Source organism: Triticum dicoccoides, chromosome 6A (genome assembly GCF_002162155.2).
Source record: "Triticum dicoccoides isolate Atlit2015 ecotype Zavitan chromosome 6A, WEW_v2.0, whole genome shotgun sequence".
Taxonomy (NCBI): Eukaryota; Viridiplantae; Streptophyta; class Magnoliopsida; order Poales; family Poaceae; genus Triticum; species Triticum dicoccoides.
In genome coordinates this window covers 352,410,738-352,435,094 of record NC_041390.1, presented here as the reverse complement: position 1 = coordinate 352,435,094, position 24,357 = coordinate 352,410,738, and positions in this window count along the sequence as shown.

Sequence of the window (24,357 nt, the reverse complement as noted above, 5' to 3'; positions counted from 1 at the left end):
GCTGTTTTGCCGGTCTGTCAGCGCTTAGTGGCCGGGTCGGTCACGGGCGCCTACTCGACGGCCGCAATGAGCCGGTTGTCGTAGCGTTGGGCCGGTTGGTCGGCCTTGCGCTTGTTGTTTTGCTGGTTGTGCTACTGCCAGCTTCCTTTGCCGGCCGGCTTCGAAGGGGGTATCGACATCGATTTGCCGGTTTCATCCAGTGCCACCTGGATCTTCGTGGCGGAGTCGGCGTTGGCGTACTTGTCCGCTGTCACCATGAGCACGGCCATGGTGACCGGCTCAGAGCGTAAGAGCTTGTGCTTGAGAACGGTGCCATCCCGGCACCCGTTGATGAAGTACTGGATTGCTTGGACTTCGTGACCGCCCTCGCAGCTGTTTCGTAGCTCGGTCCAGCGTGGGAGGTACTCGTGGCCGGTTTCTGTCGGTCCCTGCACGCACATGGCGAGCTGGCTGGGACGGTCGGGTCGTTTGTAGGTGCCAGTGAAGTTGCGCATGAAAGCTTGCTCAAAGTTGACCCACACATTGATGCTGCCCATCGGCAGGCTGTTAAACCATGTGTGGGCCGATCCCTAGAGCATGAGCGGCGCATAGCGCACAGCGAGGCGGTGGTTGCCGCCAGCGATGCCGATGGCGGTGGTGTAGTCGGTGAGCCAGTCTTCTGGCTTCACGGTGCCGTTGTACTTGGGGGTGTCACGGGGGAGCGTGAACCCTTTGGTAAAGGGCTCTTCTCGGATGCGGGGACCGAAACATGCCGGGCTGACAGGACTGCCCACCTCTAGCTCCTTGAAGAGGTCGAGTCAGTCGAGGCGGTGGCGGGCGTCGATGTCGTCAATGGCGCGGGGGCCCAGACGGCCGGCGACCGCGCCGTGGGGAGGGGGATCGAGCCGGCATCGGTCTTCCAAGGTCGGCTCGTCGCCCAAGGCGCCAGTAGTCGTTGGGGCGGGGTTGCGTCGGGTCCGGGTGCGACCGGAGTGCGCCTCGCCGGGTGGTGAAGACATCGTGTTCTGATAATCGCCGGGTCCGTTATCGCGGAGGGAACCAGATCCTGCCGGCTTGGCGAGTTAGTTAAGGCGGTCCTATTGTGCGTTAGGCCGGTCGAGGAGGTCGTTCACCCGCTTGAGGTGATCCTTCAGCTCCTCGCCCATGATCTGATCCTGGCTGACCGCAGCCGCCTGGGCGGCGTGCATGTTCTTCATGGGAGCCTTGTAGACGGGCGGGAGGGCGCCGAAGGTGCATCCGATCGCGCCGCCCCGGGCCCGCAGGTCAGCGACCCGGCTTGGCTCGGGCGCGTCAGGTGTGAAGCCGTAGGCGGCGTTGCGCTCCAGTTGAGCAGAGTCCAGGCAACGCTGCCTGGCGGCGAGCGTCTTGGTTATTTCCAGCAGGCGCTGGCGGTCCTCCTCGAGCCGAGTCCGGGCCTCGGGGACGTTGGAGGTGTCGATGTCGGTGCTGATGGGGACGCGAAGGCTCTGCATCATGGTGCGTAGCGGGTTGGGCGAGCCGGCCCACTCCGCTGCGGCCTTGGCTTCGGCGGCCTTCCTCGCCGCACTCGACGATAAAGAAGCGTCGGTGTCGGTGACGAAGACCTCCACACAAAGGTCAATTGCCCTGGCGGGAGCATTGCCGCTGAGGGAAAGGGGGGAGTCAAAAAAGTCTAGTACCTCACTGGGGTACTCATCTGCCGCAGGTGCATCGGAGATGCGCAACGCGGCGGAGGAGGCGGCGAGTGCGTTGATGATGTCGTTCGCCAGTGTGACGGGTTCGTCGGAGTCGGAGAGGAGCCCCATATAAAGCATGCTCCCGGCCAGGACCTTAAGCTGCCCCACGGTGGGCGCCAACTGTCGTGGTGGGCACACGGCAGATGCCAAGGGATGGCTAAAGAGAGGAGGAGGCTCGAGGGAACTAGTGGGCTCCAGAGGCGAGGTTGCCATGAGCGAGCGCGGGATGCAAGACATACCCAGGTTCAGGGCTCTCTGGAGAGATAATACCCCTAGTCTTGTCGAGTGTGGTTTATGTGTGATAGTACGGAGTTGCTCCTTGAGCTGTATCGGGGAGGAAGGAAGGCAGGCCAAGGCTTAGGCTTAGGCTCCTCCCTCTCCGTGTGTGTGTGCTCTACTGATCGGATCTCTTCAGCCCCGTGAATGGAGGCTTCCCGGGGGGTTTTATAGGTCAAGCCCCCAGGGGTACAACGATAATGTTAAAAGGCCGTGGGGCCGGGTTGTCATCCTCCGGGAAGCCGATGCTGGGACCCGCCGGGTGACAGAGCCCGCCGGGTTCTTCGGGCGTGGGACCCGCCGGGTGTAGGGGCACTGTTTGTCATCTTGTCGATCGTCGGGGAGTGGCCGGGCCGAGTCTGCTACAGTGTTGCTCCATCAGGTCGCCGCTTGCTGGCGTCAGTAGTGAGGACGGGGACATTGTATCCACGCCGGCCCTGGTCAGCTGTTAGGTGAAGCACTATTGCCACGCCTCGGCTGATCAAAGGTATGGGAGGGGCATTGTTGCCTTGCTCATCTCTTGATTGAAGACTCGTCCCGTCGTACGGCCAGGATGCGACGGGAGCAGACCCGTGGCCGGGTTAGAGAACACGCTAAAGGGAAGCTGCCTTGTTGAAACGTCTTGGTGCATCGGGTTCGACTGCCTTGCGCCGGCCATCGGGGCCGGGTTGTGGAATTTGGCCGGGTCAAGGGGCTCGGCCGAGTCGAGCGACTTGGCGAGGCGTGAGATGGTTTGAGGGGCGTCGCTGGCCCCATTGTTTTTGAAAAGGATTCGGGTTCCGTTGCCTACCTGGGGTTCATCCCCCCGACACAACTTTAGTTAGAAGGTGTCCCCCAACACCAGTAGTGCGCCATTAGTAGCGAAAATAGGTGCGCCACTAGCAGCCCTTTTTCTAGTAGTGGACGGCACTTGGGAGTCCAGCGACTTCTCTAAGCCTGATGAGACTCCGGAGACGAGCGACGACAGCTACGTGCCCCTGAGCTCTCGTCGTGCCCGGAGCGCAGCAGCGGCGTCCAATCGTCGTCGTCGCTGATCTGGATGGGATTGGCGTCGGCCCCTCGATGTCCATTGTTGATGATGGCGTCGGCAGCGATGCCTGTATATATGACTCCTGAAACCCTCCTTTTGGGGTTCCCTGCAAGGGACCGAGATGAACCCCGTGGGGGCGTGTAAAGAATTTGTAGTGCTTTTGCATCAATGTTATTCTAATTATGAAATTTGCAATTGTGTGTCTTGCTATTGCATTGTCTCTCCTTTTCGTCCTCACAGTCGCTTAGTGCTCTATGCCGACAGGCCCCAGTCCCCAGGTAGGATTCAGCCGTCGCTGGTATGCCAGGTCACGATGCCATGGTCAAGGCCAGGAGGTGAGCGGCCCAAGGTTCGGTAAGATACCCTGAGGCGCGATGCTCAGGAGGTCCCCCTTGGTGTGCAAGCAGCTTCATAGAGGAAGAAAAGGGGCGGCATTGCCGGAGCAAGGCTGCAATCGTCAAAAATCCTGAGCCGTAGTGCCGGGCCAACTTGAATGCATGACTTATCTTAGTGAGCCCGAAGCGGTATCTTGCGCAGCGCCTGATTTTTGCGTCAGTGATGGTGATACTGCCAGGTTAGTTCCGCGCCAACTTCCCCCTTTCACGTTCTTCTAGGTGCTCTACGTGCTCGGGTCCCGACCCTCGAGCGAGGCTCAGCCGCCGCTGGTATGCCAGGTCGCGATCCCGTGGTCAAGGCCAGGGGGTGAGGGCTGGAGATTCAGTAAGAGCTCCTCAGGCGCGATGCACAGGAGCCCTCCCTTTAATGCGGAAGCAAAGCACATGAAAGAGAGCAGCTAGCAGGGCCACCCGTAGCTGGGCTCCAGGGATCCCCGCGGGTTAGTGCGAGGAGAGAGTGCAACTCATAGCCATGTTTGTCGTCCTGCCATTGACCCTTCCGCAAGAAGATGAAGGCACTGCAGATCTAGTGAGGTGACGTGCGCGGAGCGGGCCGTGAGCCAGAGCTCGATTACACGGGTTTATTAGCGTTGCAGGGATGGACCCGAGCACAAGCGTCGTGCTAGCATGTGAAACCCATGTTGCGGGATGAGTAAGTGGCTGATTGGCAACGTGAGAGGCCATGATGAATAATAACCAGGTAGGCGATAATCATAAAGCAGCTCATGTAAGGAGGCAAGCTAGTTGAAATATATGCAGGAATGATACATGCCACAGGGACAGACCCATGCAACCTGGGGATGATGCAGTGCGAGGGGCTCCCCCAATAGAACAAGCTAAAGATGCAAAAGGATGCATGTCGCTGGGACGGGCCCATGTGACCTGGGGATGATGCAGCCCGAGGGGCGCCCCCAGCTGAATAAACCAGAAAAAGTCACATGACACCGTTGTTGAAGAGGTGTTGGAGCAGCTGAAGATGCGCGTAGAAGAAGTCGCTCCTCACGAGTCGTCCGGCGGCCGGTTCCCAGGGGACCCTGGACGTTCTGGCTTCTCCTCCCTTAGGATCTCCTGGCGCTTGGCCTCGCGAGCCACCAAGGCGCCCTACATGAGCTAGTTGAAGGCAACAACCGCATTCGGTAGGCTGACGGGTATGCGACCGTAGCTGTGTGGGGGACCTCCACACCGACCAATGCTTGATGGCTAGAAGTGCCCCTGAGATGCGGCCCTGTTGAGCCCTGGAATGTCGACATAGACGTCTAGCTCATCGTCCTTGCCAGGACAGGGAGCTGCACCAGGTGGTGGGCAGCGGTCGCCGCATATGGCTCTTGCCCCTTGAAGCTCCTCGGTCACCTTGGTTATGAACTCTTGAGTACCAGGCACTCCACGCCTTGTGCTCTCTTGAGGGAAACGTGCAGCGAAGCATGCCTCCACGTGGTGCCCGAGCGCCTCCCTCATGACATCGGCTAGGTCTGAGGCCCTCCAGAAGAGAGCCCCCAAGCCCAGCCCGAGGAGGGGCCGGGCGCGCCTTCCTATGCGAGGGAGGGAGGTAGTGCCGCTGGAGACACCGCTCTCCTGAAGCCATTGATAGATCAGTTGCTTCTTCTTCTTGGTGATTGCCTTAGGAGGGTAGGCGGTTGCCGGTGTTCTGGGAACGGGGGTCCCCAGACTTGCCTGCCTGCGGCCGGCGGTGTGGCTCCTCCAGCGGACCTGTACGACCCATCTTCACCGACAACACTCAAGACCCTCGCGAGGGGCCGAGCCTCGCGAGGGGCCGAGCCTCGCGAGGCGGACGGCACAAGACCTCCTCGGGACAGCCTCACCAGGCCGGCTCGCGAGGGGTGAAGAGATCAAGGCAAGGGACACCTCACGATGTTTCTATGACGCAAGCCATGACCCCTCGAGCCAGGCGGGAACCAGGCAAGCGCCAGCGCACGCAGTGTCCTCGTTTCCTCTTTGGTGCTAAGGAGGCAAGCGCAGCAGAGGAGTTCCAAGGCATCAGGCAAAGGTTTCCTTATCGATGTAACAAGACCAAGACCAGCAGGATGGTAGGAAGGAGGTCACCGTGGAGCCCAAGACCTTGTCACCACCAGAGCCTTTGGCAGGCGAAGACCACTTTTGTCAGGATAGCTTGTACTAGTTGTCCCCCTTCAAATTGGCCGTTGTGGGATCCCTTCCTGCTCAATATTTGGAAAGAGCACCAAGGCCACTATAAATAGGACTAGCCACCATCAAAGAGAGGGGAGGACGGAAGACGGATCATTCAGATCATCCTCAACCACACAAGTTCGCCAAGCACAAGAACGCCTCTCCTCATGAGGCTGTTCTTCCCTTGTAAGTGTTCATCCTCAGCCCAAGAGGCAATCCACCACACGACACTGGAGTAGGGTATTACACCACAACGGTGGCCCGAACCAGTATAAATCTTGTGTCTCTTGTTCCTTGGGTCCCACGAGCCAGGCCGAGAGATCTTTGTGCGCACCCAGTGTTCCAATATCAAGGGTTTTGCCGGAACCCGAAATCCGACATTTGGCGCGCCAGGTAGGGGTGCGCCGAAGCTTTCCCTTTGTCAATCCGCACTTCGCCACTCCACCAATTTCATGGCCGACACTCGCCGGGCCCTCGCTGAGCGCTGAGCCGCTCTCGCCACCCATCTCGCTTAGACAGCCCCTGTCGGCGGGCCTCCCCATCGTTCTCCGTCACCAACCTCCAACGCCGCCACCGGCCCGGTGGCAAACGAGTAGCAAGCTTCCTCACTACACCCCTCCGTGCGGCGAGACGGCCGCACCGCTACCCGTCGCTGACTCCGGCCGGCTAATCGTCTCACGCTCGCCGCGCCTCCACAGACACGCAGGCCGCGCTGCTCATGGCATGCAAGCTCCTGCGTTACCGCCCGGTCGACAACCTCTACGAGGACTGGTTGGACTACATCGACGAGCTCGTCAGCGCCGCGGGGGGCTCTCCTGCACCATCCCTCTCGCTGCCTCGCCCGCCCCCGGCTGCGGGCAACGTGGCTCACGAAGCGCCTCCGCCCCCCCTGCATCAAGGGGGCCCTCGCGCCGAAACACGCAGCTCATGAAGCGCCTCCGCCCCCTCCGCATCAAGACGGCGTCCTCGCTGCAAGATGTGCGGTCCCGTGGGATTATCCACCGCGCCGTGTGGCTGCGCACGAAGAAAGAAGCTGCCAAGAGGTTCCCCGTCCGCAAGACAACGCTCCACCACTCCCAACGCCACCGCACCAGGATCGCTTGCCGCGGCAGGGCCACATGCTACTTGCCGTGGTGGCACTGGGACACCAAGATCAAGACCCGCCTCCACGACGGGCCCCGGTGGCCATGGCGGGCTGCCGCGCCTTCACTCCTGAGCTACGCCGTGTCGTGTGGCCGGGAAAGTTCAAGCCCGATCAGCCTCCTCGCTACGATGGCACCCCCGACCCTGCGGAGTTCCTGCAGCTCTACGAGCTGAGCATCGAGGTGGCCAATGGAGACCAAAAGGTCATGGCGAATTGGTTCCCCATGGCTCTCAAGGATGGTGCCCTCTCATGGCTCCTGAACCTACCCCCAGGCTTAATCTCCTCCTGGGACGAGATGTGCGACCACTTCGTCACCAACTTCCAGGGCACTCGCGACCGCCCCCCGGCCGCGGGTGACCTGCGACGCATCAAGTACATCCAGCGCTTCAACAGCGCGCACCTCAAGATCCCCAAGGTGACAGACGAAGCCATCGTCTCAGCGTTCTCCGATAGCGTCCGAGACATCAAGATGAAGGAGGATCTCGCCATCCATGAGGAGTTGTGCACAACTTTGGAGCTGTTCAACATAGCGACCAAGTGTGCGAGAGCTGAGGATGGGCGTCTCTCCCTCCTCGAGCTCCCTTCTACGGATCCAGAGGAGAAGAAGGCCAAGATCAAGGACGTGAAGCGTAAGTGAGTGGCCATACTTGAGGCAAAGCCAGACACCAAGTGCGGCCGAGACCTTCCTGAGTCATCCAAGGGCAGCCGTACGTACCGCGCCTTCCACAACATGCACAACCACAACACCAACGATTGTCAAGAGCTCAGGGCCATTCGAGACGGACGCTTCGGTCGATGCCCCGAGCACAACAACCGGGGCTACGGCCGAGGCGGTGGAAGTTGGGACGACCGCGGGCCGCGCTAGGAGTGGCGCGATCAGCCTCGCGAGGACCGCTGGCAGGATCAACCTCGTGAGGGTTCCTGGAGGGACCAGCCTCGTGAGGACCGTCCTCAGGGCAACCCCGGTCTCCCTCCACTGCCGCCACCACCAAGAAGGAATGACGACCACCAACGGGATGAAGGGCTGGGGGGCCTCCAGGAGCCGCGCGCCATCGCCTGCATCTTGGGCAGCGCTCAGGCCCCAGCTTCGCAGCGCATCTTCAAGCAGTTCTCTCGCGAGGTGAATGCAGCTCTCCCCAAGATTGAGGCCATGCGCCCACTCAAATGGTCCAAGTATGCCATCACCTTTAGCTCGGCAGACCAGCTCGAATGTGCGGCAACCACCAGAGTCCTCCCCATGCTCTGTTCACCCGTCATCAGCAATGTCCAAGTCACCAAGACCCTCATCGACGGTGGCACATGGCTCAATGTCATGTCCGTCGAGATGTTTGATAGCCATCAAGTGCCATACGATCAACTCCAGCCCACCAAGACTTTCTCAGGAGTGACTGATATTTCCACCACCCCGATAGGGCAAGTTCGCCTCCCTGTCACCTTCGGTCAGCGCGACAACTACCACACCGAGCTCATCGACTTCGACGCCCCCCACATCCGCTTGCCGTACAATGCCATTCTCGGATACCCAGCGCTGGCCAAATTCATGGTAGTCACCCACCATGGCTACAATGTCCTCAAGGTGCCAGGAACCGGTGGAATCATCACAGTCCCATGCGAAGAAAGAGACGCGGTGTGCTCCCTCGAGCATGCCTTCCAAGCCGCAGCAGTCGAAGACCCAGAAAGCGCGTGTGTGCAGTACACTCCTGAGGTCAACCCCAAGAAGAAGAAGCAGCTACTCTGCATTGGGCCTCAGGGGAGCGGCGCCTCCAGCGGTGCCACCTCAGGATCGGCGCCTGCGCCTAGGGCGCCTCCCTCCCTCTCATAGGGAGGCGCTCCTAGCGCCCTCCTCAGGCTGGGCTCGGGGGCTCTCTTCTGGAGGGCTTCAGACCTGGTCAACATCACGAGGGAGGTGCTCGGGCACCACTTGGAGGCGTGCTTCGTGGCACGTTTCCCTCGGGAGGACACCGGGCGAGGAGCGCCCGGCGCCCAGGAGTTCATCACCAAGACCGTTCAGGAGCTTCAGGAAGTAAGGGCAATATGCGGTAACCGCCGCCCATCTGGCGCGGCTCCCCATCCAGGCGAGGGTGGTGAGCTGCGCGTCTGCGTCGACATCCCAGGGCTCAACAGGGTCGCGTCTCAGGATCTCTTCTGGCCTTCGCACGTGGGGCGCTGTGAGGGCCCACCTCAAAGCTATGTTCACATGCCGTTTGGCTTGCCGAGTGGAGCAGCCACGTTCCAGCGCAACCTGCGGAGCATCCTGGCAGGTAAGGAGGCCAGGCATCACGCTGTCCTGGCGGAGATTGAGACGGTCCTCAGGTGGCCACCCGAGTCTCCGGAGCCTCCCAAGGCTCTAGGCCTCAAGGGCTCATGAGGAGCTACTTCTTCAGCGCACATCTTCAACTATCCCAACACTCATTCGACAACCAAACCAGGTGACATCTTCCAAGTTTATTTAGCTGGCAGCGCCCCCTGGGCTGCATCATTCCCAGGCCGCGTGGGTCCATCCCTGTGGCATGTATCCTTTTGCATCTTTAGCTTACTCTGCTGGGGGCGCCCCTCGGGCTGCATCATCTCGAAGCCGCTCGGGTCTGGCCCAGTGGCATGTATCGTTCTTGCATTTGCCTGAGCTAGCTTGCCCTTCATGCATAATCCACCTATGGCTATCACCTACTTGATTATCTCCCGCCACGGGAGCCTCTCATGCCTACACGACGCTTGTGCTCGGGTCCGTCCCTACAACACTGACAAATCTGAGCGGTCAAGCTCTAGCTCGCGGCACGCCCGCGCACGTCACCTCACCAGACCCTCGGTGCCTCCACCTCCTTGCAGAGCAACCTGCGGCAGACTGACGAGCATCACGGCGATATATGTCCCTCCTCGAGCTAACCTACAGGGACCTCCTGAGGACAATAGCAGGCGGTACCACGGGCTCCTTCTTCTCCCATGCAATTCGCTTGCGCGTTAAAAGGGGGGCTCCTGAGCATCGCGACTTAGGAGCTCTTACTGGCTCTCCATCCCTCACCCCTGGCCTTGACCACGGCATCGCAACCTGGCATACCAGCGGCAGCTGAGCTTGCTCGAGGGCCGGACCTGAGGACGCAGAGCACACAGAAGAGCGTGGAGATAAGGGGGAGGCTCGCACGGGCCTAACCTAGCTACCCAACAGTGGCCGATGCACAAGTCTGGCGCAACACAAGGAACCAGCTTTGGAATATTAAGATAAGTCTCGTGCCTGGATCGACCCAGCGCTACGGCATAGGATCCTCGCGTTTGGCAGCCTTGTTACAGCAACATCATCACCCTTTCATGCCTCTCGGTAGCTACTTGAGCGCTAAAGGGGACCTCTTGAGCGTCACTCCTCAGGAGCTCTTACTGGACCTCGGGCCGCTCACCTCCTGGCCTTGACCACGACATCGGGACCTGGCATACCAGCGATGGCTGCAGCCTGCCTGGGGACCGGGACTTGTCGGTGTAGAGCACCAAGCTGCCATGGGGTTGGAAAGGGGAGACCGAGCCGAAGCAAGACATGCGGTCGCGCATTTTCATAATAGGGACAATATGAACAGAAGACATTACAAACCCTTTACACGCCCCTACGGGGTCCATTTTGATTCCTCGCAGGGAACAAAAGAAGGGAGTACCAAGGAGTTCTATCTACACGCGTCAGGGCGGCCGACGCCATCATCAACAGTGGGCCACGAGAGGCCAGCGCCAACCCCATCCAGATCAGCGGCGACGGCGGCCGGACGCTGCGTCCATGCCCCAAGCGCGGCGAGAGCTCGGGGGCATGTAGCTGTCATCGCTTGTCTCTGGAGTGTCGACAGGATTAGAAGAATCGCTGGACCACCAGGAGTCACAGCTGTCGCTGGAGGAGCTGCTGGTGAGGCTAGCGGCAGGCCCGGCGCCCGCCACCGCGTCATCCTAGCGACCCCCTTCGGGGTAGCACTCCAAGCGGCGGCCTTCCTTGTCGAAGACCTTGAAGAACAGCATGGAGGCTCCATCATACTCGAAGTAGATGGGCGAGGGCGCCTTCTGCACGGCAGACTCAAGCGACCTTGCCCTAGCCGCGAGTCATGAAGATCCTTCCGGAGGAGACGGCTTTAACCTCCGCCCCAGTCGCCGGGGCGTCGCAGTCGGCGTGCTGCAGCCAAAGCTCCAGAGGACCCCTCGGCGGCATCTCGATGGAGAAGAACTGTGGGAAGCGAATCCAAGTGCGCGGAGGCATCGCCACCCACAACACGAATTTGCGTGAGGAGTCCGCAGCGTGGACTCCTGGGGCGACGGCGTGCGTCACCGCGGCGCGGCTATCGCAACCCTGGCGAGGGCAGCGGCGCTCATCGTCCCTTCCTTCGGAGCCCACGGCTTGGGCGTACAAATGCAGCGGATACCCTGGAGGTGGCCACTCATACCATGGCCGCGACACTTCTAGCCTCACGACAATGTTGTGACGATGGGACCGCCTCTTCTTCGGTGGGAGGAGCTCGGGCTCGACGAGGGGAATTTTTCCCTTCTCCGCAGTCGAGAGCCCTCCGTATCGATGCCATGGACGATGCAGCAATCAGTGAAGCGAGGAAGAAGAAGGAGCGAGAGAAGCGAAGGAGGAGATGGGTGATAGGGGCTCCGCCCCCCACTTCCCATTTATAAAAAAGGGGAGGCCAACCGCCAGCCTCCACGATATAAGGTAATAATGACCTTTCTCTGCATGCAGCTAGGACTCGTCAAGTCGGGCAGTTGCCGAGGCAGCGTGGGGAAGTGGAGACGCCCATGTCCAGTCAGTCGCCATGTGCTAACTATGGCCACATGATGTTGGGGCCCGCGACGCTCCGCACTTTCCCTTTGGCTTCGCCTCGAAGCCAAGTCTAAGCATGCCTTGGGCCCGGGGGCTACTGTCAGCGTTCTTGGAATGGGGGTCCCTAGACTTGCCTGCCTGCGGCCCGCGGCATGGCTCCTCCAGCGGCCCTGTATGGCCCATCTTCACCGACAACACTCAGGACCCTTGCGAGGGGCCGAGCCTCGCGAGGCGGATGATGCAAGACCTCCTCGGGACGGCCTCACCTGGCCGTCCTGAGAGGCGCAGAGAGATCAAGACAAAGGACACCTCGCGAGGTTTCTATGACGCAAGCCATGACGACTAGAGCCAGGCAGGTGCCAGTGCGTGCAATGTCCTCGTTTCCTCTTTGGTGCTAAGGAGGCAAGTGCGGGAGAGGAGTTCCAAGGCATCAGGCAAAGGTTTCCTTATCGGTGCAACAAGACCAAGACCAGCAGGACGGCAGGACGGAGGTCACCATGGAGCCCAAGACGGCGTCACCACCAGAGCCTTTGGCAGGCGAAGACCACTTTTGTCAGGATAGCTTGTACTAGTTGTCCCCCTTCAAATTGGCCATTGTAGGATCCCTTCCCGCTCAATATTTGGGAAGAGGACCAAGGCCACTATAAATAGGACTAGCCACCACCAAAGAGAAGGGAGGACAGAAGACGGATCATTCAGATCATCCTCAACCACACAAGTTCACTAAGCACAAGAACACCTCTCCTCAGGAGGCTGTTCTTCCCTTGTAATTGTTCATCCTCTGCCCAAGAGGCAATCCACCACACCACACTGGAGTAGGGTATTACACCACAACAGTGGCCCGAACCAGTATAAATCTTGTGTCTCTTGTTCCTTGGGTCCAACGAGCTAGGCCGTGAGATCGTGCGCGCCAGCTAGAGAGAGGGGAGAGATATTCGTACACACCCCAGTGTTCGAACCTCAAGGGTTTTGCCGGAACCCGAAATCCAACAGCAGCGTCTTCATTATCTGGGTCTTCGGCCGCTTCAGCTTGGTAAGCACGCTCGAGGGAGCACACCACGTCCTTCTCCTCACAGGCGACCATGATGACGCTACAGCTCATCTTGAGGACGTTGTAGCCATGATGGGTCACTGCCATAAACTTGGCCAGGGCTGGGTACTCGAGGATGGCATTGTACGGCAGGCGGATGTGGGCGACGTCGAAGCTGATGAGCTCGGCGCGGTAGTTGTTGCGCTTGCCAAAGGTGACAGGGAGGAGAACCTGCCCGATCGGGGTGGTGGAGACGTCGGTTACTCCTAAGAAGGGCTTGGTAGGCTGTAGCTGATCGTATGGCACTTGGAGGTGGTTGAACGTCTCGACAGATAGGACATTGAGCCCCGTGCCGCCGTCGATGAGGGTCTTGGTGACTTGGACATAGCTGATGATGGATGAGAAGAGCATCAGGAGGGCACCGGCTGTTGCCATGCACTTGAGTTGGTCAGAGGAGCTGAAGGTAATGGCACACTTGGACCACCTGAGCGGACACGTGGCCTCGAGCCTAGGGAGGGTTGCGTTAACCTCGCGAGCTAACTGCATGAAGACACGTTGAGAGGCTGGGGCCTGAGCGCCACCCAAGATGCAAGCGATGGCGCGAGGCTCCTGGAAGCCCCCAGCCCCCTCGTCCTGATGATGGTTGTCATTCCTTCTTGGTGGTGGTGGGAGCGAAGGGAGGCCAGCGTTTCCCTGAGGGCGGTCCTCACGAGGCAGATCTCTCCATGCGCCCTCGTGAGGCTGGTCCTGTCAGCGGTCCTCACGAGGCCGGTCGCGCCACTCCTGACGGGGGCTGCGGTCGTCCCAGCGTCCTCCACTGCAGCGTTCTCCATGGCCGTAGCCTCGGTCGTTGCGCTAGGGGCGTCGACCGAAGCACCCATCGCAGATGGCCCTGAGCTCATGGTAGTCGTTAGTGTTGTGGCTGTGCAAGTTGTGGAATGTGCAGAACGGGCGGTTGGCCTTGGATGACTCAGGGTGGTCACAGCCGCGCTTCATTTCTGGCTCCGCCGCGAGTACGGCAGCCCCCTTGCGCTTCACGTCCTTGGTCTTGGCCTTCTTGTCTTTTGGGTCGGCAGCCGGAAGCTCAAGGAGGGAGTGGCACCCTTCCTCCGCTCTTACGCACTTGGTCGCCATGTTGAACATGTCCAGAGCCATGCACAGGTACTCGTGGAGGGCGAGCTCCTCCTTCACCTTCACATCACAGACACCATCGGAGAATGCTGAGATGATGGCCTTGTCCGTGACCTTGGGGATCTTGAGGCGAATGTTGTTGAATCGCTGGATGTACTTCTGCAAGGTTTCCCCTGGCTACTGCTTAATGCGTCGTAGGTCACCAGCGGCAGGCGGGCGGTCGTGAGTGCCTTGGAAGTTGGCGACGAAACGCTTGTGCATCTTGCCCCAGGAGGAGATCGATCCTGCAGGCAGGTTCAGGAGCCACGAGTGCGCGCCGTCCTTGAGAGCCATGGGGAATTAGTTCGCCATAATCTTCTCATCGCCTTTGGCCGCCACGATGCTCAACTCGCAGAGCTGCAAGAACTCAGCAGGGTCGGGGTGCCATCATAGCACGGATGCAGGTCAGGCTTGAACTTGCCAGGCCAGACAATGCTGCGCAGCTCGGGGGTGAAGGCATGGCCGCCCACCTTGGTCACTGGAGCCCGACAAGGAGGAGGAGCCCGGTCTTGGTACCTGTGCGCCACCGCCGCAGGCGGCGTGCGATCCTGACGTGGTGGTGCTGGGAGCGCGGGAGCGTTTTCTTGCGGCTCAGGGACTTCTTGGCAGCTTCCTTCTTGGTGCGAGGGCGCCGTCTTGATGTGCAGGTGGCGGAGACGCTCCGTGGGCTACATCACCCATAGCAGGAGGTGGGCGAGGCAGCGAGACAGACGGTGCGGGAGACCCCGCGGTGCTGACGTGCTCAGTGATGCGGTCCAGCTAGTCTTCGTAGAGGTCGTCGACCGGGCGGTAACATAGGAGCTCATGTGCCATGAGCAGCGCGGCCTGCGCGTCCGTGGGTGCACGATGAGCATGGGATGACGAGCCGGTCGGAGTCAGCGACGGGGTGGCGGTGCTTCCGTCCCGCCGCACAGAGGGGTGCAACGACGAAGCTTGCTGCTCGTTTCCCATCGGGCCGGTAGCGGCGTTGGCAGCGGGTGATGGAGAACGGCGGGGAGGTCCGACAATGGGCGCCGTCTGAGTGACGCGAGCGGCAAGAGCGGCCAGGCACTCAGCACGGGCTCGGCGAGTGTGAGCCATGGATGCGGTGGAGCAGCGATATATCGATCAATGGAGAAAGGGTTCAGTGCACCCCTACCTGGCACGCCAAATGTCGGATTGCAGGTTCCGGCTAACCCTTGAGGTTCGAACTCTGGGGTGCGCACGAATAACACTCTCTCCCTAGTTCACTTCGCTCAACGATCCCACAGCCTAGCTCGACAAACCCAAGGAACAAGAGACACAAGGGTTTATACTGGTTCGTGCCACCTTGCGGTGTAATACCCTACTCCAGTGTGGTGTTGTGGGATTGCCTCGTAGGCTAAGGAGGAACTAGTGCAATGGACGAACAGCCTCAGGAGGAGAGGTGTTCTTGTGCTCGGTGAGCTGTTGATGTGAGGATGGAATGGATCCGATCCGAGATGAGATGAGTCCATCCCTACCTATGGTGGTGGCTGGTCCTATTTATAGTGGCCTTGGTCCTCTTCCCAAATGTTAGGCGGGAAGGGATCCCACAACGGCCAAGTTTGAAGGGGGACAATGAGTACAAGCTATCCTTACAAAAGGTGGTCTTCGCCTACCAAAGGCTCTGGTGGTGACGCTGTTGTGGGATCCATGGTGACCTCCATCATGCCATCCTGCTGGTCTTGGTCTTGTTGCATCGATATGGAAAGCTTTGCCTGATGCCTCGGGACTCCTCGCCTACGCCTGCCCCTTTAGCACGAAAGAGGAAACTGGTATACCGCGCCCGCTGGCACCCACCTGGCCGTGGTCGTCATGGCTCACGTCACGTGAACCTCGTGAGGTGCCTCTTGCTTAGAGATCTCCGCTCCTCGGGATCCAACCTAGTGAGACTGCCCCCAGGGAGGTCTTGGCATCGTTCGCCTCGTGAGGCTTGGCCCCTCGCGAGGGTCTTGAGTGGTTGTTTCTGTAGATGGGTCATACCAGGCCATTGGTGGATCCATGCACAAGCTCGAAGGCAGGCAAGTCTGGGCACCCCTGGTTCCAGAATGCCGACTAGTTGTAAGTAAATAAAAGTGTGATGATCTTCGTTATTAGAGCATTGTCCCATGTGAGGAAAGGATGATGGAGACTCTGATTCCCCCACAAGTTGGGATGAGACTCGGGACAAATAAAAAAAGAGGCCAAAAATGAGAGAAAAGACAGAAGGGGCAATGCTACTATGCTTTTACCACACTTGTGCTTCAAAGTAGCACCATGATCTTCATGATAGAGAGTCTCCTATATTGTCACTTTCATATACTAGTGAGAATTTTTGATTATAGAACTTGGCTTGTATATTCCAATGATGGACTTCCTCAAATTGCCCTAGGTATTCGTGAGCAAGCAAGTTGGACGCACACCCACTTAGTTTCTCTTTGAGCTTTCATAAACTTATAGCTCTAGTGCATCCATTGCGTGGCAATCCCTGCTCACTCACATTGATATCTATTGATGGGCATCTCCATGGCCCGTTAATATGCCTACTTGATGTGAGACTATCTCCTTCTTTTTGTCTTCTCCACAACCACCATTGTAACACCCCGGATGTAACTTGCAATATTTGTAACTCCAACTCTTGCCTTTTTCGGTTTTAAGTTATGAGATTCCCTTTGTGTTGGGTTTTTGTCTTTGTTTTGCATTTTGTTCATGTCATGCATTTCATATCATGTCATCATGTGCATCGCTTTTGCATTCGTGTTCGTCTCGTGCGTCCGAGCAATTTCCCCGTTGTCCGTTTTGCAATCCGACACTCCCACGTGCACCGGCGCACCACTCTTGCCTCTTTTCGTGAGCAGGTGTTAAACATTCTCGGAATGGACCGAGATTTGCCAAGTGGCCTTGGTACACCACCGGTAGACCGCCTGCCAAATTTTGTTCCATTTGGAGTCCGTTTGACGCTCCAAAGGTTAACCAGTGAACCACAAAGGCCCCGTGTGTGTTGCAGCCCAACACCCCTCCAAAACAGCCCAATAACCCTTCCAAACCACTCCCATGTCCTCCGTCGTTGGATCACGATCGTGTGGGCGAAAACTACACCTCATTTGGACACGCCAAACTCCCTCTACCTATAAATATGTGCACCCCATCAAAAATTCGGGTCCCGAAACCCTAGAAAAAACCTCCGCGCCATCGGACATGTCCACCGCCGGCCGGACACGTCCGCCGCCCCCTCAGCCAGTCCGGGCACGACACATCACGCCGCCGCCGCCCGCTCGCGGCCCGTCGGGGCCCGAGGTCAGCCCCCTCGGCCCGAGGCGCCGCAGCCTCCTCTCCCCGCGCGCCCGCTCCTCCGCCCCGCGCCGGCCTCGCTGACCACCGCCGCCACCGTCGCGGGGCCGTGCCTCCCGGGGCTGCGTCTCCTCCGCCGTCCTCCGCCTGCCGGAAACCGCTGCCGCCCTCCTCCGACCCGGGGCCAGCCACCCTCTCCTCAAGCTACGACCGCCGCCTCTGCAAACTCTGGCAATCCTGGCCTCGCCTCGACATCCTTGCCCCGAAACCCTAGATCTGGCCCGGATGGTATAATTTTCGTCTAAGTCTTTTTCCCTGCAACTTTTTCATGCTCTGTTCAATGCCTCATATCTCCATGACCGTAGCTCCGTTTCATGCATACGGTATATAAAAATGTTCATTGTGAGATGATCTTCATTTAATTTCATTGTGGCATCCTTGTTTGAGTTCATCTTGATGTCCTAATCATTGATGCAAGAGTGCTATAAAATGTTTACTGCTGCTACTTATCAGTTTATGGAGTTTTGTCATTTTTGCCACATTTGATGCGTGCTTGATATTAGCATGAGCTCTACATGTGTTTTGAACTGCAACATGCCATCTTTATAGGGGTGCTTGTCTTGCATTTTTGTGATCAATGTGGTGACTAGAACAAGCATGCAAACTAGGCTTCGTGATATTGCTGGTTTCAGGGACTTAGGTTTTTCCCAATTCTTTTGCCTGCTGTTATTTTGATTCCATGTAAACTTGATGCTACAGAGATATCCATGCTTGTTTTGAGATACTTCAGTAAGGATGTTTTGAACATGTGGTTATGCTCTCTCCATCCATTCCCATGTTTGCAATTATGGAGTTGCCTAGCATGTCTTGTTCTTATTCTTCTTTTTCTACAAAATGTTCCTAGCAGAATGTTAACATGTTAATCAATATTGCCATGGTTGTTGCTAGTGATCCATGGATGACATGCACTTGCTATTGCCATGGTTAGCTTCATGAACATGTCATCTTGCTGTTTGTTGGAGTAATGGGCCACAGGTAGGCCAACCCGAGGCCCACGACCTTTCAAGACATCGGGGCAGGCTGCGTCCCTCAAGACCACAGGGCGAAGAGCCGCCTCCTAGGGAGTCTACAGCAAGGCGGCCAACTGCCCGCTGACGGCCGAGTCCCAGGGATGACTTCCAGAGAAGCCGGCTTTGGGGAGTCGGCCGGCGACTCCAACAAACCGTGACCTCATCGAGGGGGACGGGGCAGGGGCGTGGCTACAATGAAGCCCACTCCCCGCCCCTTACCAAGGGCAGGCATGGCTACAACACACCGTACTTGGGAAGATCTCCCTGCGGCGTGGCACTGTTGCCCAGCCGGCCCTGACATCAACACCACTGTACCTGGTCCTGCGCCCACGATGGCTTGTCTGTACGGCCTGGAGGCAGCAGGGCCCACCAGCCAGCTAGACCTCGGGAGACGGCGGGGGCACCGCCAGTCGGACCCAACGGGAGTCGGCCCGGGGGAGTCGGCCGAGCCCTCCCCCGGGCCCACACGCCATTAATCAAGAAGAGATGGGGAGTGGCCACAGTGATCGCCCGCCAGGCGGCGGGGCTGTTGCCACGACCCCATGACCAAGCTCGCATCATCAGGAGCACGGCTACAGTAATCAGCAGCCGGTAAGACCCGCCCGCGGCGGACGCGGCCTGTCGGCTCCGTACCAGACCAGTCGGCGGGGCCCACCAGTCGGCGGGCCCCAGCAGTCGACGGAGAAGTCGGAGGTCGGAGGCACTGACGGCTGGGCCCGCGCCTAGTCACATTACCATTGTACCCCTGGGGGGTAGGCCTATATAAACGCCCCAGGGCACCCATGCAAAGGGTTCGATCCCAGTAGTTCAATACCTCACCAGATAGAGGGAGAGAGCTAGCCTTGCCCTCTCCTACCACCATACGCAGCTCAAGGAGCAACCGTGTAAACACTTGACCATAGTGATCATGCGGAGACCTCGCAAAGAAGCAGTAGGGGTATTCTCTCCCCAGAGAGCCCCGAAGCTGGGTAAGATTCGCCGGCGTGCATGTCTTCGCCTCATCCCGTTTCCAGGCACCGGCGACGTTCTAATCGCCCCCACCATGATAAGCCATCCGTTGGCATATGTCACACCAAACCCCCGACATTTAGTGCCCACCGTGGGGCATGGTGCACCGCCGTCCGGAGATCTATTCTGGACGGGAACCGTTTTCCTCCCTGGCGAGCGCAGCCAGCCAGGCATGCCAAACGAAGTTTGCATCGACGCGCTGCACGGCGTGGAGATCGCTTGCGCAGCCAGCTCCTTGGCCGAACTTGTCGGCGAGGTCCGCCTCTCCGACGAACCTGCGTCCGAGGCAGGCGTAGGCAGCCCCGAAAACCTCCTCACGGGCCTCCTCGATCAACTCCACGTTTCTGGCGAGCCTGCCGTAGACTTGGAGTCCTGTTGATCATGAGACGGTTGTCAAAAGCTTACCAGCGGGAGATGGATCGCGCTGTTGGCGGCTCGCCGGCTGTGGCAGGGCCCAGCCGCCTTGGCGCGGTTCAGCAGCTTGGCGTAGCCATCGCCAGCCTGTTTGGGGCTAGCCGCCCCATGTATGCCACGCCAGCAGAGAACATCCGAGCCGCCCAGGCAGCGGCGGATGAGCTGGACAATTTCGAGGGTGAAGAGCGCCGTCTCATGATGGAGCGAGTCCAGCGGCTCCTCGACGCGGCCGCCACGCAGAACGAGGCCGGCTGCCGCACGGAGGCACCGCAGCGGCCAAACGACGACCCACACCGAGATCAAGGCGCGACGTCTCGGACGCCGACTGGCGGTACCCGAGGAAGGAAGGACAAGAAGCCGACTGTCAGCCACAGTCGGACTCGGATTACCATAGAGCGCGACCGAGACGGCTGCCCGAGAGCAGTGGAACGATGGGACGACTGTCCGCCTCCCCCTCCGACTCTTGGTGACCGCCTTGGCCGCCGAGAGGGAGTTGGGGAGAATGACGCCCGCCACCGGATCGACCGACTTCACCGGACCATGGCGCTAGAAGAAGAAGACGAGCTAGGTCCTCCTTGTTTCGGGCCCCGCATTCGGGACGAGCCCTTTCCCAGAGGGTTCATGCTCCCAAGATACACGCCCAAGTATACCGGCTCCGTGAAGCCAGAAGACTGGCTAGTCGACTACTCCACGGCTGTCAGCATAGCAAACGGCAACAAGCGTGTCGCCATAAAGTACGTTCCGCTCATGCTCCAGGGCACGACCCAGACATGGCTGAACAGCCTAAAGCCCCGCAGCATCAACAGCTGGGTCGACTTCACCGAAGCATTCGTTCGCAACTTCACCAGCACATACAAGCGTCCTCCCAAGCCTCACCAGCTCTCCCTACGCGTGCAAGGTCCTAATTAGTCGACTCGCGACTACCTCACGCGTTGGGCTGAGCTCCGGAACTCCTGCGAGGGCGTGCACGAGGTGCAGGCCATCGAGTACTTCACAGCCGGGTGCCGAGAAGGCACCCTCCTCAAGCACAAGCTCCTCTGCGACGAGCCAGAAACCCTCGACGAGCTGCTGATCATAGCGGACAAGTACGCTATGGCCGGCTCCTCCATGATGATGTTAATTCAAATCAGCACGACTGGCAAGGTAGCTCCTCAGGCTCCAAGAACTCCGGCAGCAGACGCCGGCCGGCGACAATAGCAGGGCGACCACAAACTCAAGGCCCCGCAGCCGGCTTCCAGCAGCCGGCAGGTCGCGACCGTCGAAGCCCAGCAGCCAGAAGAGCAGCCTCCGCCCAAGCGACAGAAAAGTGGCAAGCCGAACTGGTTGCCGGCCTTCTCCTATGAGCAGACCTTGGATGGACCTTGCAAGTTCCACAGCGGCGCGAAGCCATCAAATCACACCACCCGGAAGTGCCACTGGCTCACCAGGATCACCAAGGGAGACGGCCTCCTGCCACCCCCGCCTGCTGGGCAGCCACCTCCGCCTCCGCCCCAGCAGCCGGCAGTCAGGCCAGTCGACACAGTACAAGACGAGTACCCTAAAGAGCACGGAGCCTATGTGGTGTTCACCAGTGTGGCTGACGATCGACGCAGCAGGCGGCTGCAGCGACAAGAGGTGAACGCGGTAGCCTCAGAGACGCCAGAGTTCATGCACTGGTCAGAGAGGCCCATCAGCTGGAGCAGGGCTGACCACCCAGAAGTGATGCTGAGTCCGGGCTCCTACGCCGTGGTCCTGGACGCCACCTTTGCCACGGACAAATGGGCCGTGCGTTTCTCGCGAGTTCTGATAGATGGGGGCAGCAGCATCAACATCCTGTACAAGGACACCATGGAGAAGTTAGGAATCAAGCAGAGACAGTTTTAGAACAGTCGGACTGTGTTCCACGGCATTGTTCCTGGGCTTTCCTGTTCACCAATCGGCAAGATCCTGATTGACGTCCTCTTTGGGGACAAAGATCACTTCCGAAGAGAGTCTGTTTGGTTTGAGGTGGTGGACCTTGAGAGCCCATACCATGCGCTACTTGGTCGGCCCGCCTTGGCTAAGTTCATGGCGGTGGACCTAGCGTCCGTCACCCACCCACAGTGAAACGGCCTAGTGGAGTGAGCAAATGGCCTCATCCTGTCCGGCATCAAGCCTCGGTTGATCGAGCCTCTGGAGCGCTCGGCTGGCTGCTGGCTCAACGAGCCGCCAGCCGTCCTCTGTAGTCTGCACACGACTCCAAACAAGTCAACTGGCTTCACGCCCTGGTTCCTCGTCTACGGTGCCGAAGCCGTCATCCCAACAGACATAGAGTTCGACTACCCACGAGTCACCATGTACACCGAGGAGGAAGCAGAAGAAGCACGACAAGACGGCGTCGATCTGCTGGAAGAGGGCCGGCTGTTGGCACTCAGCCGGTCTAGCATCTAATACCAGAGCCTGCGCCGAAACCACAACAGGAAGGTCAGGCCAAGATCTTTCCAAGAAGGAGACCTTGTACTCCGGCTGACCCGGCGAACAGCCGGCCAGCACAAGCTGTCGCCGCCTTGGGAAGGCCCTTTCATCATCAACAAAGTACTAGGCAACGACTCCTACTACCTAATCGACGCTCAGAAGCCCCGAGCACGCAAGAGGGACGACTCCGGCAAGGAGACAGAGCGGCCATGGAATGCAAATGTTCTCCGAAGATTTTACAGTTGATGCAGTATGTACCATCCTACCCTTTGTATTAAAGTACCAAGACTTCGGGCCCCCCGAGACGAGCTCGAGGACTGCCCTCTTTTGTCTATACGATAAAAATTATGCCTACAAGTATGTTACTCTTTGTCATGCCGTTTGGCACCGGGCTCGACAAGTCGGCCCAGGGACTTGCCGCCTTGCACTATGAAATGCTTCCTGCAGCCGGACAAGTAGTGTGTAACATCTAAGCCATCTTCTGTCAGAAGCCGCAGCTCGCAGAGCGACTGTACGGTGGGCAGAGGTAAGGTAGAATGGGTGATTGCACGAAAAATGGCTAGGGACTCAAAGCGTAAAACATAGCTCAAGACGGCTTCCAAGCCCTTCTCACAAACTGACTCTCGGACAGTCGGATTGTCGTTTTCTATCCAACTTGCTCAAACAATCTTAAAATCGGCTAAGTACTTGCTTTCCCAAAGTAGCCTAGCACTTGATCCAGCAAAAGTCTGTAGAGCGGCTGTCCGATTGGCAAGGCAGGCAACTAGGAGAAAGCGGCAAAGGAAAACAGCCAAAAGAACAATGAGCAAGAAAGATAGACATATATATATAACATAGGCCCTTGGCCGAATTGTCAAGCAGAGGTTCAGAATACACCCCGCGGGTGGAATTGTGTGAATTAACAAGTTCTTCAAAATACTACTGAAGTAGATAAAACAAAAGACACATCGGCAGCTTAGGAGGTGGCAGACGGAGTCGGGGGGTCGGAGGAGGCGGCAGCTTCAGTCGTCGCGGTGGTCGACCGGCTAGTCTCGACTTGATCGCCTCCGGCAGCAGTCGGATCGGTCGCACGCGGCTCGTTGCTGGAGGCGTTGTCGGGTTGAGGCTGGCCGTCTGCTCCGTCTTCTGGTGCCTCCACCTCGCCCTCATCCTCTGCCTCATCCTCCTCCTCGACGCTGGAGCAGATCACCTCCGCCGAGTCTTCGCCGTAGTCTGGGTTCATCCCAAACCACTCCCGCGGGACCTCCTCACCGTCTTCAGACCGCTCGGGGACGAAGATGCTCGTGTCGGTGTACTCGGCGATTGCTACAGCTCGCTTGACGAGGGCGTCTTCCGCAGCCGCCAGCTCCGGCTGGGCCTCCGACCGAAGCGTGGCCAACTGGTCTAGATCCAGCCCAGGGTACCATGCCTTGATGAACTCCAAGGCACGGCGCGCTCCAGCCCGGGCCGAAGAGCCCTTCTAGGCCTCGAGGCGACCAGCCGCGACCTCCAACCAGTTGGCCGTCAGGCTGGGGGTGCACGGAGCCTGCATATCCGGCCAAAGGGCGGAGATCACCTGGGCGCCAACGCGCTAAAGCCGGCGCAGCATCCTGTGAGCCGGCCGGAGGCGAGCCTCAATACTCAAGATGTGCTCATCAAGTGTTCGGGGGCATCGGCGGCGATCTCTGCGCCCTCTGCCCTCCGACTTGCACGATCGGCCTCGATGGCTTGGATAGCAGCCTGAGACTGCCCAGGGAAGAAGTCTACAAAAGACACGAAGAAACAAAAAAGCGAGTCAAAAACCAGGAGTCGGCACGACCTAGGTCGGCGGCTCAAAGAAAGAAAACAAAGAGAGTCACCATCAACGATGTCTTCGATCTCGTGGAAGCCGGAGGACAGCATCGCCTCCTTGTAGACCAGGAAGAGCACTCGCTCGCGAACTCGGCCAGGAGGGCGGCCTCCATCTCCTCCGCCCCCCTCTGCGACTTCGCGAGCAACCCCTTTTGCTCTGCCAACTGAGTTGTCAGCAGATCGCGCTCCGTGGCGAGCTTGCTGCACTCCTCCCCTTTGGCAAGCAAGGCGGAGTTGGCTTCGCTCAGCTGCTGTTGAAGAGCAGCGTTGGCCCCTGAAGGAAAGAAAGAAAGACAGTAGTCATCAATAAAGTAGGTCGCCGGGGAGATCCGGCCCGACTGCTTAGCAGTCGGCCCGAATCTCGGGGACTACAGCCCCGGGTGCGCTAGCGCTCCCCCGCAGAGAAGAGAAAAAGGAGAAGGACTTACTCCGGCTCTCCGCCAAGTCGGCGGTCCGCTTGCCCTACCACCATACACAACTCAGGGAGCAACCGTGTAAACACTTGACCATAGTGATCATGCGGAGACCCCGTAGAGCAGCAGTGGGGGTATTATCTCCCCGGAGAGCCCCGAAGCTGGGTAAGATTCAACGGCGTGCATGTCTTCGCCTCATCCCCTTTCCAGGCACCGGCAACGTTCTAC